The 16,227-nt window shown below is 31.0% G+C and overlaps 2 long non-coding RNA genes across 3 annotated transcripts; both read right to left on the reverse strand.

Annotated features, from left to right (window-relative positions):
• Nucleotides 1-3,836: 3,836 nt before the first annotated feature.
• LOC129313438 (uncharacterized) lies at nt 3,837-11,621 on the reverse strand. 2 transcript variants are annotated; one of them, XR_008593947.1, is made up of 5 exons: nt 11,508-11,621; nt 11,197-11,386; nt 8,553-10,187; nt 8,058-8,252; nt 3,837-4,048 (listed from the first exon to the last, which is right to left on the reverse strand). It is a non-coding gene; the product is annotated as an uncharacterized LOC129313438 (long non-coding RNA). The 2 variants fall into 2 exon arrangements; XR_008593948.1 differs by having other exon boundaries at nt 11,197-11,275; nt 11,459-11,598.
• On the reverse strand, nt 4,687-7,091 carry LOC129313439 (uncharacterized). Its single transcript, XR_008593949.1, has 2 exons — nt 6,650-7,091; nt 4,687-5,106 (listed from the first exon to the last, which is right to left on the reverse strand). It is a non-coding gene; the product is annotated as an uncharacterized LOC129313439 (long non-coding RNA).
• Nucleotides 11,622-16,227: the final 4,606 nt, after the last annotated feature.

A 16,227-nucleotide genomic window follows, 5' to 3' on the forward strand; every position in this document is an offset into this window, starting at 1 on the left:
ATATATAATGTAAAAAAATTACCAGATCTTATTGATTACAAGTGATTAAGACTCATTTTTCAGCAATTTCAATTAATAATACTTAATGCTTTCATTCAAATTTGTTGTTTCATTTTATTTTACTGATTGGCAGATCTTTTTCCTATTATCAAGGGATTACCACAGGAGAGGAATCCTACCTACCCCCAATACCCAACAAAACAAAAACAAAAACAAGAACGAATAGATGAGGACAAATAGAGTAAAGGACAACATGGGTTAGTTATCACATTCTAACTTTAAAATTTTTAAATTCTTAAATAATATTTTTTTGACTAAAATATACAAAACTTGCCTAAACTTTGAATGAGGTACCTATCTCCACACTAACCTTTAAATATTTAAAATTAAGACCCTGAACTTTCATATTTTATCCATCAACTCTCCTGTCATTAAAATTGCTATTAAATTTAACGGTTCATGCCATTTCGCATTTTTTTTTAAAGAATTGAGCATATTCTCTAACACATAGAACTTGGCATCAACATGGAATTTTAATTATTTTATGAAGATTTAGAAAATGCATAAAGCCATTTTGTGATTACCGTAAAAGTGCTATTTTAATATGACAATTGGCTTTAGGTATTTTTTAAAAATCTTACTAAAATAATTAAAACACTTAAAATTTAATGTCAAAAAAAGTGTCATTTGTTAGAGTATAACATGGCATATACTCAATTCTTTAAAATAAAAAAGTAAAATTGAATAAACTGTTAAATTTAACAACAGGGTAATTGATAGTCAAAATATGAAACTTCAAGGTCTTAATTTTAAATACTTAAAGGTCAAGATGTTGAAATGGAATAAACCAAAGTTAGAGATTTTTTTATATATTAGTCTATTTTAAAAAAATTATAATCAGAAAATTTTTTCTATTTAGATCCGATCTTTATAAAAAAAATAAAAATATATAAAAATGAAATAACATTGAATTTGTAGTCGTTCATTTTTTTTAATTACTCACAAATTGGATGCAATCTTGTTTGAAACACTAAATGTGATGCCAGCAGGGAGTAGTTGTCCATTTTTAATCTAAATGACCCACATATATTCATGATTTAAGGCACTATTGTCACATGATCATCACTGATGAATCATGATGTTAGAACGAATTATGATATTATAACTTTTAGTTTTTAATTAAAAGTGACTTTCATGCCCATCACGCACGAATTATTAAGCAACAATGGCTGTCATCTTTGTTTGCTTTCGTCTTCTTTATCTTTATTAAATATATTGTAAATTTGGATCGGAATCCAGTTGTTTTATTTTATAATTTCAAAGCTTCAGGCAATAGTGCACAACATTAAAAGATTATTTATTTATTCAAGTTTAGCTGGCAACACATCATGTACCAAAAAAAAAAAAAGCTAAAAGGACTTAAGTTATAATATTAAAGATACTGCGTATTCTAAACTTTCGCACAAGTTAGAATCGATTTTTTTTTATAAAAAAAAGAAATTATGAAAAGTGATCATGTGAGAATCGATCTCAATAAATTAATTCTTTTATAATTCATTATGAAACCGCGTATGGTGGAATCGACTTTTAGGGAAGGCGATTGTGTGAGAATATCCATTTGAATAAGTTAGTTTTTTTTTTTAAAAAAAATCAACTCATTTGGAAGGTGTTTAGTGTTCGCCATGTGAACGCCTTCACCTTTATTTATTTATTTTTTAATGTGGAAAGTGAAGTGGCTTACTCAATACAAAATACACCCTCAGAAGTTGATAAACTATATGGCTACATATAAAATAGTCTCTCCTTTGCACCGCTTTGAGATGTATAAAAGTTGTAACATTTCATCTCTTATTGCATTATAAAATGAATCATTTTTTCTTTGGTCAAAGATGTTATGTCAGAATCCCTTTTTTGACTAGGTGTCACTGATCTCGCTATTATTATTATTCTTTTTGGGTGAGGTATGTATAAGCCGTTGTTGTTGATGTTGTTGTTGTTGTTGTTGTTGTTTTTATTTTGAGATGTTTCTTAGAGTTGAACCTATTATTATTAACTTGATGAATATTGAAAAAGATGTGTAAATTCTGAATCTTGTATTGGAACCACATTTATATGTTTTTTTTTTGGAATAGCACATGCATGCCTTGGATGTGAATGCTTATTTAGATGCACATGGTTTACTGCGGAGTTGATAGAATTATATTGATAACATAAGTTGGAAAGTTAATACAATGTGATGCCTCTCAGTTTCTCCAAAAAGAGGGGAGCCATAGTCCAATCATGACTGGTTGATGCCTCTTGATTTGGAGCTTGGAGTAATTCAATCAAATGGATGAATCTTAGTACATTAACCTATGGCTCCAGTTAGCAAAATAAGGATGAAAGGTGTTGTACGGGAGCATTTGTATCAATCGTTGTCAGGCTTGATATCTTTGATATTTATAACTTGTAATTGTCCAATAAATAATAATGTCAAAGTGTTTGTGAATGGCTCGAGAAAAGGAGCGTGGATATTATTAGTTGTAAAAAAGTTTGAGATAACTATTACTATAAACTGTTATTGCTTAATATATGTTTGTGTTTGAAAATAATAAACTGTAAATGGATCAAGAACTAGATACTGAAAGGTTATAATGAATAATAATATATTGAAGAGTGATTATACTTATAAATCATTTTGATTTAACTTAAGAAATTATATTCAGTGTTCTAATTTTCTATTGTATATCTAAATAAATTATGGTTACTAAGACCTTAGATCTGAAGGTGAGAATCCATCTAAGGCCATGCAACGGAGGAAGCAAGAGGGTTTGAGCCTTATGCATGGCTCAAGGTTTATACATTTTATGTTGCTGCATGTTACTGTTTTGTCATTGTTACATTTTTATTGCCATGAAATATAGCACTATGTTTAACATATATTTTCAATATCTTGCACTATTTCAACTAGAATGCTTTGGATGGGTTTTAAAACAATTTTATAAAGGTTCTCTTGAAGTGTTGTGAGAATTAGCTGACTGTTTTGGAATGTTAGAAACAACTTGTTTATTTTTTGTGTTAGAAATAGTTAATAATTTTGTTTAAAGTAACTTATTGTAGCATATTAATTTGTGGAATTTGACTTTTGGTTGATTGCCCTCTTTTGAAGAGGAAAATAAATGAATTATTTAGTTATGGATTCTTGAGTGCAAATATTGTTTAGAATGTGATGGTGTGGCCTTTTGAGATAAATTGTATATTTTGGGCTTCAAATGTATTCTAAGCCATTTGTTATTAAATCTATTTTCCATCCCAACTTGGTTTACTGAAAAAAAGCTGTTTGATATTTTCTTAAATTAAACGGTATTTGTAAAAAATTGGTGTCTTTTTTAAGTTAGGGAGTTTAAATCTTTTCTATCATAGTAATTTTTTTCTATTATGATAGTGTTATGTTATACTTTAATAATATATGATTTTCTTTTTATTATTACAGTAGACCTTTAACTTTGAATTTTGATTCTATCATAGCAGTCACTTACTATATATTCTTATATTTAAATTCATTCTACCATTGTACACATTTGTTTTATGGGTTTTGGGCAAATTCGTTTCAAAACTTTTCCTCTAAACACATTTGATATTAAATTTTAGTTGAAGCAATTTACACCCTCATTTTTTTTCTTTTAAAAAACAGTGCAATGTGAATCTAATCTAAACCAGTTCACAGTTAAATCATTTTATATTTGGCCAAGCTATTTACGCGTGACAAATTAAAAGGGTTAAACGGGATTAATCCTTGGCTCCATGTGGCATCTCCCTTGCTGTTAACTGATGACTTAAAGACCACACAATTAAAATAAGATTTATATAAATATAAAACAAAGTTGTGTTGCGTTAATTATACATTACATTTAAACTGCAAAATATAGAAACTAATTATTAGCTTGACAAGGTTTGGATGTTGCAAAGTAGATATAGTTCCAATTTCATTAACAAATTCATGATTCCCTTGCTTTTATTTGGACGAATGTTGCTTCACAGCTATCGCAACACCATTTGATAGTACACCCTTGTCATGCCCTAAAAAACGAGAGTGACCGGCACGAGATATGCACCTAAACACATATCCCTTAAACCTAATTCAAGGATATTCCATTTTATTTTATTTTAAATATGAAGTCTTATCTCCTTCGACAATAGGATTTCCCAAAATTTCACCATTCAAATTTTTAAAGAAATATTATAAAATCTAGGAGCTCAGTTAGCAGACAAAATATCTACAAAATAAGACCTCAACCATAGGCTATAAGGAGCACCTATAACAATTATTTATAAAAGTACAATATATAGATTAATATATTACATGCATAAAAAAAATTGAGAATAACCAAAATGGCATCTCAACTTCAATGCAGTAACAAAATTCCTTGAATGATCTGATAGAGGTACAAGCTATCTGAGAAAAAAATATTTTTTTCAGTAAATAACGCCCCAACAATGAATAATAAAACATAAATAAAATGAACAGTTCAAAATAGTAATGTAAATTAAAGAAACAAAAATTTCCGTAAAAATTTAATAAAATTCATAATAAAATGTCTATATAAAAATTTAAATAAAATCTCAAATCATTGAAATATCGTAGCAAATAATAATATCATCTGATTTCAAGAAAACACATAAATAAAATAAATATTTATAAATAAATTACTGAATAAAATCAATGGAATATAAAATCATCAAATAATTGGATTCATAATTATTGAGACTTATCAAAATAATTAACAAACGTGGACACACAGTTCACGAGGGTCAATAACCAAACGCGGCTTATACTACGAAAACAAACGCGGACACACAGTCCACGAGTAAAAATAACCAAACGCAGCCGAAGCTACGAAACAAATGTGGACACACATTCTACAAGGGTAATGCTAACCAAACGCGGCTTGAAACCATGAAACAAACGTGAGTACGATGCTCACGAATAATCATCCCTCCATTCCACGTGTGTTGACCATCGCACGGGGCTAGCACCTCCTATAAGCACCTTGCTAGCTAGGTGTACTATGGCGCGCCAAGGGCTAACGGAACTACTGTTAGCAACCAGTGTACCGTATAAAATCCCTTTTAAAAAAAAAACTATTTTCAAACATGTGAGAAAATCATCACTTTCAAGATACAGTTATCATTCCCAAAATCAAACTCGCATGAATACTTTTAAACATTAAAACTTGCTAGAATAAAATTTCATATCTAATGCTCATACGTGCATTTATTGAATAATAAAAAAAATTAAATTTTCAAAGTTAAACTCGCATGAATCATTCTCTGTATCAATCCAATATTTGATAAAATAAAAATCTCATAATCAAAGTCCAAACTTGATTTAATTGATCAAATAACATTTCAAATTTGGTAAAGCTAATTTCTCAAAATAAAATAATATTAATCAACAAATATTCAATAGTTGCATTAATGCTATTAAAATGATTTTCAGAAAAACATAATATTACAGTAAAAGAAATTTTGATTAAAAAAATCAGTTGGGACGCTATCCACTTACCTGACATATTTCCCAACTATAAAGCTTTCTCTTAATTGGCACTCTTACATCAATGATTTGTCTCTAATTTCCTAGTATCCAATTAATATCATTGTCATTCCCTCTCATATGCTTTTATCAGTAAAAATATTCAACATAAAATGATTTAGAAAAATACAATAAAAGACATCAATCTTAACTTCAACACTCCACAGTGTTCTAAAATAAGGATGAATACATATACAACAATTTGACCCTCGATTCACCAATCAAATTATCTTTTCCAAAATCTCAAATTTCAACTCTAATTTTCATTATAAAGAATAAGTGTCTTCTATAGTTTTTTTTTTTTAACAACAATATAAGCATCACATATATTATTACCACTATAAAATTAAAATTCCTTCAATAAATACTTTACCAAACGCATTGTAAGCACTAGTGTTCAACTAAAATATCAACCTCTTCTCTCTTCCAATCTCCTTCCAATAACATCTATTGTCAATACTTCCATTTACCGATCACATTATAAGGGCACCAATTAAATTCACCCATTTAATAGATTCCCCCATATAGATAAATATGATAAATCACCCAGCGTCAATTGCATTTAAAATATATGTTCAAGCTACTTAAGAAACACTTCAAAACTTTATCATGGTCATGCAACTTACAAATTACCACCTATCATCCATCTTGATCCTTAACCAATTACTGAAAAAAAAAAATTTAGTAAAAACAAATCTTGCCAACAGACATATGATACTCACAGATACACTCGTTAGCTTATCAGCATATTAACGTCAGAAAAACAGGGAACCTAAACTATAAAATTAACTGTGATTAACCCAGTCAAGTTTAGCCACTCTTTTGAATAAAATTTTTCAATCGAACATTCTGACAAACACCCTGTTTGCATTAAAGTTCAAGCTAATACCAAACTCTTTCCTCTTCAAATTTCTTTCATAACAGTCAGTCCAAATTCTGAAAAGAATGCCATACGATCCACCATTGCACGCAATCAGCATCTTTAATAGGAGAAAGAAAATTCCAATTTCAGCAGCCCAACACAATCATACGCACACAGACCATGTGAGGTAGGGAAGGGAGATAAGGTTAACTCACCAATACAGAAATTGATGCTAAACCAGGAAAAAGAATAATCTGACATAGGGAACCGAAACTCAAGGCCCGTACACGCCAACGGACATCGCGGACAGAGGAGGGGGAGAAGTTCGAAGTTTCCCCCTAGTCACAGAAACACCGCGGTGACGGAGAATAGGGGAGAAGATCTGAGTTTTAATGTTGAACGAAAGGGAGGGAAAGTAAGGCACCGGCGGTGAAGCAGGGAGACGATGAACTTGTGGCTCTGATCTCAACAGTGGCAGATTATTGATAAACGCAGGCACTGGTGGCGAACTGAACTAGGTGGCTGTGGTTTTTTTTTTTTTTTTCCTGGTTTGAAGCCAGACTCGATCTCTCTGATTCGTAGGAATGGGAAGGAGGAAGAAGAAGACGGTTCTCCCACTCTCAATATCTGATTCTCTCTCCCCTGAAATTTTTCCATTCGAACACACTAGAAGGACAAATGAAGAGAGAGGAAAAATATCTGATAGGTGTAGTCTTTTCTTTAAGGGTCATTTAGTAATTTTAAAATTAAAGAAAAATCTCCCTTACCAACGAAAATTGTCATTGAGCCATCCAAAATTTGATAAATTGATCTCATAATTAATTAAAAAAAACTTGAACTATTTAATTACAAATTTTAGTTTACTTCATTTTTTTTAAGTCCTTACAACAACCACCAATTTCATCGTGTTAAATTTATTTTAAAGTTAATAAAAATATATTTAAAATATTATTATATATTTAAAATATTATTATATATTTTAATTTTGTTTAATATTTTTGGGTTATTACAACCCTGCAATTCAATCAATTGCTTAGTTTCAATTTTCATCATTGATGTAGGTCAAATATTACTTTGTACACTGGTCAAATATTTAATCCTAATTAAATATAAATATAAATATGATAGGTAAAATATTACCTTGTACACTAGTCCAAAACCTCCTTCACCAATCTTATTTTTTGGGGCAAAGTTATTGGTGGCATCTTTGATTTGTTTTAAAGAGAAATAACCCATTTTAAGATCTAGGAACTCTGCATCATGTGTTACATAAATGAAAGAAGAACCCATTGAATTTGCAAGAAACAAGCAGTAATCACATTAATACGCAAAAATCAATGTTGATGCACTTGACTTGCATGCCATAGTCAGTTTTATTATTTTAAATTTTTATCTTACGTTTGTCTTTTGAATCTTTGCCACCTAGAAAACCCATCTTTCGAAGGACAAATAGTATAATTAGGATCGAGAACACACATGATCCAACCACAATCCCTGGAATGGCTCTAGTAGAAACCTTTCTGAAGGAATTTCAAAGTCTAGAACAAATAATGCAGAAATGCTTATTATTCATATCAAAATCAAAAGGGTCATCACTTAGCTCAAATAGGAGATTTGACTTACATGGGGTGACTAAAATTGCAGATATGAGAAGTCCATATACACCATATTCAGGAATAGTTGTAGCTCCTTTTCCAGCCCAGTATAATGGATCTCCAAGGTGTTATCATTCACATCAAGATTAAATTCTTTGACAGTGCTCTTACCAACACCGCCAGCTTCCTCTATAATGTTGAAATCACTCAAACGTTTCATATCCTGTCAGATATACATATACAAAAGTTTCAAACTCTCAGAACTTTTGTTATCATGGCAAAAGCAGTTGAAAGCATGATGAAGCATTATATAACAATAAATCCTTTAAAAGTTCATTTATAAGAGAGAAAGAGAGATTGATCAACGGATTCACTTGACATTTTAGTCCAATCATGGATATGGACTGTGTTTAGGCATGGTGGTGAGCTTACTTGATGGGTGAGACATCCCACAATATTTATTTCTCTCAATTGGATTTTCTAATAACTAGAGAAGAAATTAGATTCCAATGATGAGACTTACTTGAATTGAAAATCAAAAATGCGCCTTCCAAGCCTGCTGAAATTCTGGTCTTGAGAAAACATAACCTCAGCAAAGTGAAGTTTGACATTGTAATTTCCATTATGCATACAAAGGCCATGGTAGTGAGAGACAAAGGTAAAAGGTGAGCTATTTTTTCACACCCTGATACTAAAGATGTGATCGGCATAAAATATAAGGTAAATTCATATTCCATAAGTCTTGACTAATAAAAAACTAAACTAAATTATTATATGTAAGTTATACATAGCAATAAAGTTCATAAAGCTTTAAGCATTTTGTAAAAATTTTAACAGAGCTCCCTTATAATTTGGACCTTTCAAAATTTTCACAATAACAAAACCTGTCAACCAAACCAACAAGGTGACTAACTCCATTCCCGCAATTTACATAACAACAAAATAAGACTAGGACTTAAGTATGGTGTATGTGGAGCACTAGGCTATGACTACAAAATACAATAGAGAGTTTTACCCAACAATAATCACAATATGCCTCCTCTTTTTCAAAAAACAAAAAACAAAATGGCCCTTTAGTAATCTACTGGAGGTTGCAGGGTCAGCTATCATATTTAAGACTAAAGAAATAACCGATGAGTAGCGTTCCAATAAAAATTATAACAAAAATATATGAAGATAATAAATAATAAAATATGCTCAAAGTGACTTAATGAACTAATGAATCATAAACTAAACTAAAAAATAAATAATAATTTTTCAATAATATAATCATGAAAATTAAACATTGCTAACATAATTGCATAAATTTATTAATTTCTTCCATAAAATATAAATTTTTAATAATAGTGTAGTACAATAAAGTACTTTTAGAGAATTACTTGAGAAATAATAAATTTTAACTTAAATTTAGGAGGGTCTTATTAGAACGAATAACAAGCATAGATACACAGTCCACAAGGATAAGTAACCAATCAAGCGCAGCTGAAAGCCATGAAACAAACATAGGCATGAAGCCTACGAAAACAAGTGTGAATACAATACTCACAAATAACCATCCCTCTGTTCCACGTTCATTGGCCATTATATGGGGCTAGCACCTTCTATAAAAACCCTCCTAGCTAGGTGTATCATGGCATGCCAAGAGCTAACGGAACTGCTGTTGGCATCCAGCATTCTGAACTCAGTCCTCCTCAAAAAAAAAAAAATCAAACATGTACGAAGCAATAAAACAATTTTAAAATTTTCTCTTTCAAACATTGTTCAACTATCATTTTCATTTGTCCAAAATTTTTATCATTTTTCCCATATATGAGTTGTTGCATTGCAAATGTTTATATTTACATAGAATTAAGTATTTAAAAGTATTTTTGAGAAATAACATCATTTATCATAATTTGTTTCAATCATTTCTTATCAACAATATAAATTATCAATAAGATAAAAATATATGCGTTAATAAAACAATTATTGGAAGAATAGGATAAACAAGAATATTTGCATAATTTATAAATGAATAATAGTAAAATTTAACTAAAGGAATCTTAAACACTTTTTTAGAAATTGATTCGAAATGCTACCCACTCACCTGAGCGTTCAAAAATTTTATATTCAGACTCCCTCAATTTCTTGCTTACTCCAATGATGCCCCCAAATTAGTCTAGCATATAAACCAACACATTTTATATCACAAATTTTCTTTCTTATAATAAACAAACAAAAACTAACATTCAAAATCTATGCTAAGTCCTAAAATTTCTCATTAATCTCTTAAATCTTTTATAATCCTTCAGCAACTTCTATCAAATAATTAACAACATTAGGAAACATTCAACCAACCCATTAATACTACTCTTATTCCAAGTTTAACAAAATCTTGATCATCATTTAGTCTAATAATTTCCCTTTAGATGTTGTAAAATTCCACTAGGTATATCAACTTTACAATGTATGTGAAGACATACTTTTCAAGTAGCATATATAACTCCTCATGGTTCTAATATGAAAATTAAATAGTCATATCTCCTTCAACTTTCATGTTCAAATACCTTAAAACATAATATAAACTAAATTATAAACAACTTCATAATTTGAAAGCAGTAATTTAGATAGCACTGTATTCCATTTCAAGTATTCTTGAGTGAATTAAATTATTTGACAAACCTTAATCCATCATTATACTTCCTTGTAACCCATCCTTAATCACAAATCAGAATAAATCATGTCATTATTATCATGCTTCCTTCAAAGTTAATAAAGTGTCATATAAAAATCTTATGTAATCCCTACTCCTCATTCGATATTTTAAAATTTCAATCTTTAGCTAAAGCCACTACTCACATATATTCCTTCAAGTTATATTATGATAATTTAACATCATTCCCTCAAGCATTTTTACAAACATATTGAGCGCATTCATCAAAGTTCAGTTCACAGTAGGCCTTCAACAAATCTAACTAACTACCACATCAACTCTATCATTCATATTCAGCTCATCACCAAGTTAAAACAGTAATACGCAGCACCAACCCAAATATAGTTTAATTTCCTCAAAATTATGACAGCAAACCTAAGGAGCAGGAACGCACTCTACGGCTAGAGGAAGAAGAGAAAGGATGATCACGCTGCTTTTGAATCCAAAGGAGAAAAAGAAAGCATCAACGTCTTACCCCAAATAGAAGCGCAGTAGTAACAGCCAGTCCTCAGCTCATTGACTACACCGAACGATAAGAGATGAGTTCTACTCATCTGCTTAAGGGGAAGGAGAAGCAGAATATCAGACCGGAAAGAGGAAGGATTTGAGCTTTCTAGGCACACACACACGCAAGTCCAGCAGCTGAGGAGGAAGAAAAAGAAAGACTGGGCACGCACACACCCATAAACCTCCGTCAGCCACAAACAAAACAGAAACAGGGGAAGAGATTCACTTACTCCACCCAACAGAGATGGACGAACAGCGAGGCAAGAGACGGACTCTTACCAGCGGTGAGGAGACGAGCACAGCAACGAAAAGATTGAAGCCTATGCGATGGGAAATGAGACGAAAGAAAACAGAGACAGATGCGAACGCTCTCCACCCTGTTCCGAGACTCTTACCGACAAAGGAGGAAGTAGATATTTGAAATGATTAGCGCATTGGAAAAATTACAAAATAAGACCCAAACTCTGCTAGGGAAATTTCAAAAAGACCCCCACTATATTTTTATTATTGTTACTATAATATTTTATAATAAGAAGCAAAGGCACTTTTGTAATTTCCCATATACCAAAAAATAAAACTAATATTTTAGTTTAAGTAAGATTCAAACTCTAGACCTCCATATAATAACTAGCATAAATTTTACTAAGCTACTAATCTTCATTTGTTATAAAATTAAAATAAATAAATTAAATATCAATTGGAGAAAATTTATTTTAATTAAAAATTTAAGATCGTTGCATGTTTGGTGGATTGGACTAGTAATGTTGAGAGAAGATTTGTTTGTTGTTTTGTAATTAGCATTATTACTTTGGAAGAATATTCCTGTACTGCTATAGGCCCATTTATCAGTAGAATAAAAGTATGAGATACCATCTGGATTGGTGTCGTCTTCGTATGTATTCCCCTCGTATGTCGTTCCTGATCCTCCACAGTTGATGAACAATGAATAATCTGCATTTTTTTAGTGATAACAACAAAATAAAAAATCTCATCTAGTAGAAGCCAAAGTATCAAATTCTTCAAATCACTATCTTACTGATGGGTACCATCACATGACATGGACATTTTAGTCTTGAAATTGGCTTTCACAATGAGCTTGTTTTCGTAGTTGATTTAGTTTTTTTGTTGAAGCAATTAAAAATGATATCTTATATGGGAAATTCTCAAACATGCATTTAAAAAAAAAAAAGATTCACAATGTTAATTTAAACACTTACACTTGGATTTTCCAACCACAAGGAAGGCCCCTTTTTAGGAAAGTTTTTCTGCAACATGAATAAAAGTTTCAATATATGCATTATTTAAAAGTGGTGTGGAACAATTACAAGAAGATGGCATAATCATATCAGGTGCTTGCTGAAGATGACATGCTCGAATCCAAGTTTCGGTGTAAACAAATAATGACTTAAGAGTGAAAAATATGGGAGCAGAGAGAGAGAGAGTTCACATGGTACCATGCTGACAATTGGGAATAGTAACAGAAGAGTCTGAAAAATTGTTGTAAGATAAATCCCTGAAAGAGAAAGTAGAGAAAAATTTTCTCATTCACAAATAATGAGGTTGGTAAAGAATTTTTTGTTAATAGGGTTTACAGTAATTAATTAAACTAAAATTAATGGCATTGAACTATATTGTAATGGGAAAGAAATTAAAACCAAAACGTTGTTACTAACAAGTTATGCTTCTTTTGCGGCATCCATTCAGGAATTTTTCCACTTAGAGATTTTTCTGTCAGAAAATTGCATACATATGATTAATAAAAAAATCAATTAAAAAAGAGTAATTGAGTTCCAAGAAATTAAGTAATGGGTACTTGTATAACAACTGCTCCATTACATGTAAGATAGCCGTCCAAGTCATTCATGTTGTTTGGTATTTGATCAATCAACTTGTTAAAGCTCAAATCTCTGCAATCCATGTGTAACACAAATCAAATATCGTCTCATAAAAATAACCGAAGAATAAATAGTAAATAATAGTACTGGTGAATATAGTCAATAACAATATGAGTAATTATCTGTAAAATAGAAACTAACTAGGTTCTCAATTAAAGTTAAATATAGGATATCCTTTAGAGGATTCTAGATTGGCTATGTATGAGGATAAAGCAACTTACAGAGTTTCTAAGCTTTGAAGTTTACCAATGTAATTTGGAATGGAGTCGTGGATGGAACAGTTTCTCAACACCCTGAGAGTAAAACAAAATATGCAACAATAAAGTATAAACTAGTTGAGGTGCAATAAACAGATTTTCGCAAGAAGTTTCTCAACTTACAAGGAATTCAATGATTTCAAATTTTCCAGTTTAGGAAATCTCATTGTTGTTGGTCCACGCAAATCAGATATTCTCCTGAATTAGAAATTGAAATTTAATGATAACAACAATTTCAGATATTCTCCTGAATTAGAAATTCAAAATTAATGATAACAATAATAAAGCATCTTCAATAAGGAAAAACGTTTTTTTTGTTTTCGGTTGAAGATTACATTAATTTCACCGCCATTGAATAGTGTGCAAACGGTTTACAAAGGAACAGGCATGCTCAGAAATCAATCAATTTGTTAGCTTAGAAATGGTCGAAGGAATTGGACTTTCCATAGACATTCCTTGCAAATGCCTGCCAAAAAGAAGTTCTCAAAAAGGAATTAGAAAATAAAAAGTGGTAAACAAGTTAGGGTTAAAGATCATTTTTGACTTTAAACTATAACTTCAAGTACACCAAAAAATCCAAAATCCCATTTTGATGCATTGTTACCCCTGAACTTTAAAAGACATAGCAATCTACACCTTGCCATTAGAAGGGAAGAGACGTCTGTTAAATATGGGCCCTGCTCTAGGTGTCTCGTGACGTTTTTTTTTTAATCTTGCTTACATGGCATAGATAACTTAAAAAAAAAAAAAACAATAGTCGCAGCCTTCCAACTTCTTCATCCGTTACATCTCACTCGTGATCATCAGATCATCTCATCATTGTCTTCAATATCATTCAACGTTGGTGATGCCACTTTGTACACTATGGTCTTTCATTACTTCAAAGCTTCGCAGGGTAGGCCGCAAGCTTCGATAGCTCGTCAGTGGCAACGCGCAGAGAGAGCTTGGGGAGTTCAGGTTTGGTGGTGTTATTTGAAGACGAGAAGATATGCATTAGGGTTCCGGCATCAGCGGCGACAATCCCGATGAGGAGCTCAACTTTTAATAAGAAAATGACAAAAGATTAATTTAAGATTGGGAAATTATTAGAGTCCCTTTGAAGAACCTTAACTACTCCAGAATCCCATGAAATGATTGAATAGCTCTTGAGTCCCTGGGTCCCTCGATATAAATAACTTTCGATATTCAATTATCATATTTCTTATGACCTGGAAAAAAACTCAAAACTCCTCGAAGACTTAGAAAATCCTGAGAACCATTGAAAAGGGGGGGGGGGTTTACTCCCTCCATCCCTATATTTAAAAGGTTTTCTAGAATCTTTCTTTATCTTTAAATATAAGAGAAGAGGTTGTTAGCATATGTTTTAATGAATAGACAATTATACCTTTGTTAAATTGAAAAGAGAAAAAGATAAGTACTTTCTTTAATTTACTTTGAAAAAAGAGATTTTTTTTTATTTATAATAATTGGGGAAAAAATTGAGATGTACTATAAATAAGACTGAAAAAAAATATTCCCTCTCTACCTTATAAATAAAATTAAAGAAGGACAAATGAAAGAGATGTAGGCATATTGTATTATATACATATAATACTTATAAGTATATTTGTATAAATAATAGGATGCAGAGTGGCTTTGTTTTAACCAAAGAATATTGGGATGCAGTGTGACTTTTTGGAGGGGGATTGCATCACACTACCATATACTTAGTATTTGAGGAGCTTGGGTTGTTGTGGGTTTTTTTTGGTTGGGGGGGGGGGGCTGCTCCAACTTAGGTCCGCCCCTGCAGGCAAGTATTTTAGATAATTCAAATTGGTTATTATTATGTGTGTGCTCTCATGAAACGATCAAAATCCACTGAGCTAGTTTATTTTTGAACAAGTATATTGATGAGCTAGAGTAAAATACACTCACAAGTTTTGGAGTTCAGTCCAGTTCCAAAAAAAATTGGGTAATTTACCAGACATATTGTTCCCATATAAATAATTGCAGACAATTTTAGGAGAGGTTTTAGAATTCATAAAATAAAGGGTTTGGCACGATACATAGAGAATGGATGAATCATATTATATTACCCACAAATATTCTAGTTTCTTTAGATTGCCAAAACTTTCAGGTATTGTCCCCAACAAATTATTCCAGAAAGATCCCCGCAAATTTAGAAATGGAAAGCACATCCAAAAGCAATATAAAACCTATCTATAACATACTTAGCTTGTTTTAGTTACAATCCACCTATGAGATAACAGAAAATCATTAATTTGTGCACAAAATATTCTTAGAATGTGCTCAACTGCTTCAGTTTTCCGAGACTAGAAGGAAGAGGTCCTTCTAACATATTATCTTTCAAACCTCTGCAAAAAGAAGCAAAACCATATATAAAGCCATCTCTCAAAAAAGCACCAAATTTCAAAAACTAAAACTAATTTACACTTACAGATACTCCAAAGTTGTAATATCACCAATTTCTTTGGAATTGGACCACTTATTCGATTACTTGAAAGGTCCCTAAAGAATAATTGGTGAGATGAATAATGCATTCGTCGAAAGTTGAAGCTTATATGGATGCATGCATGCAAAACATGGATGATGAAATAAGGTTTGGATATTCACAAGTTTCGATTAGGATAATGAGAATTAGGTTCTTGATAAAATTTGCTGAAAAATAACCTAAAAATTTTGATTCAAATAGTTATAAATTTAGAAATTTCAATTATAAATAAGACATTTAAATTGTAAACACAACTCTTAGTTTGCAATCAGAATTTCTCTGTACAATTGTCTGAATTAACATTCAAAATTTATTTTTCAAAAAATTCTTTTCGATAATTAACCTAATTATCATAA

Source organism: Prosopis cineraria, unplaced genomic scaffold (genome assembly GCF_029017545.1).
Source record: "Prosopis cineraria cultivar Desert tree isolate PC_DT_omini unplaced genomic scaffold, ASM2901754v1 PC6, whole genome shotgun sequence".
NCBI classification, from domain to species: Eukaryota; Viridiplantae; Streptophyta; class Magnoliopsida; order Fabales; family Fabaceae; genus Prosopis; species Prosopis cineraria.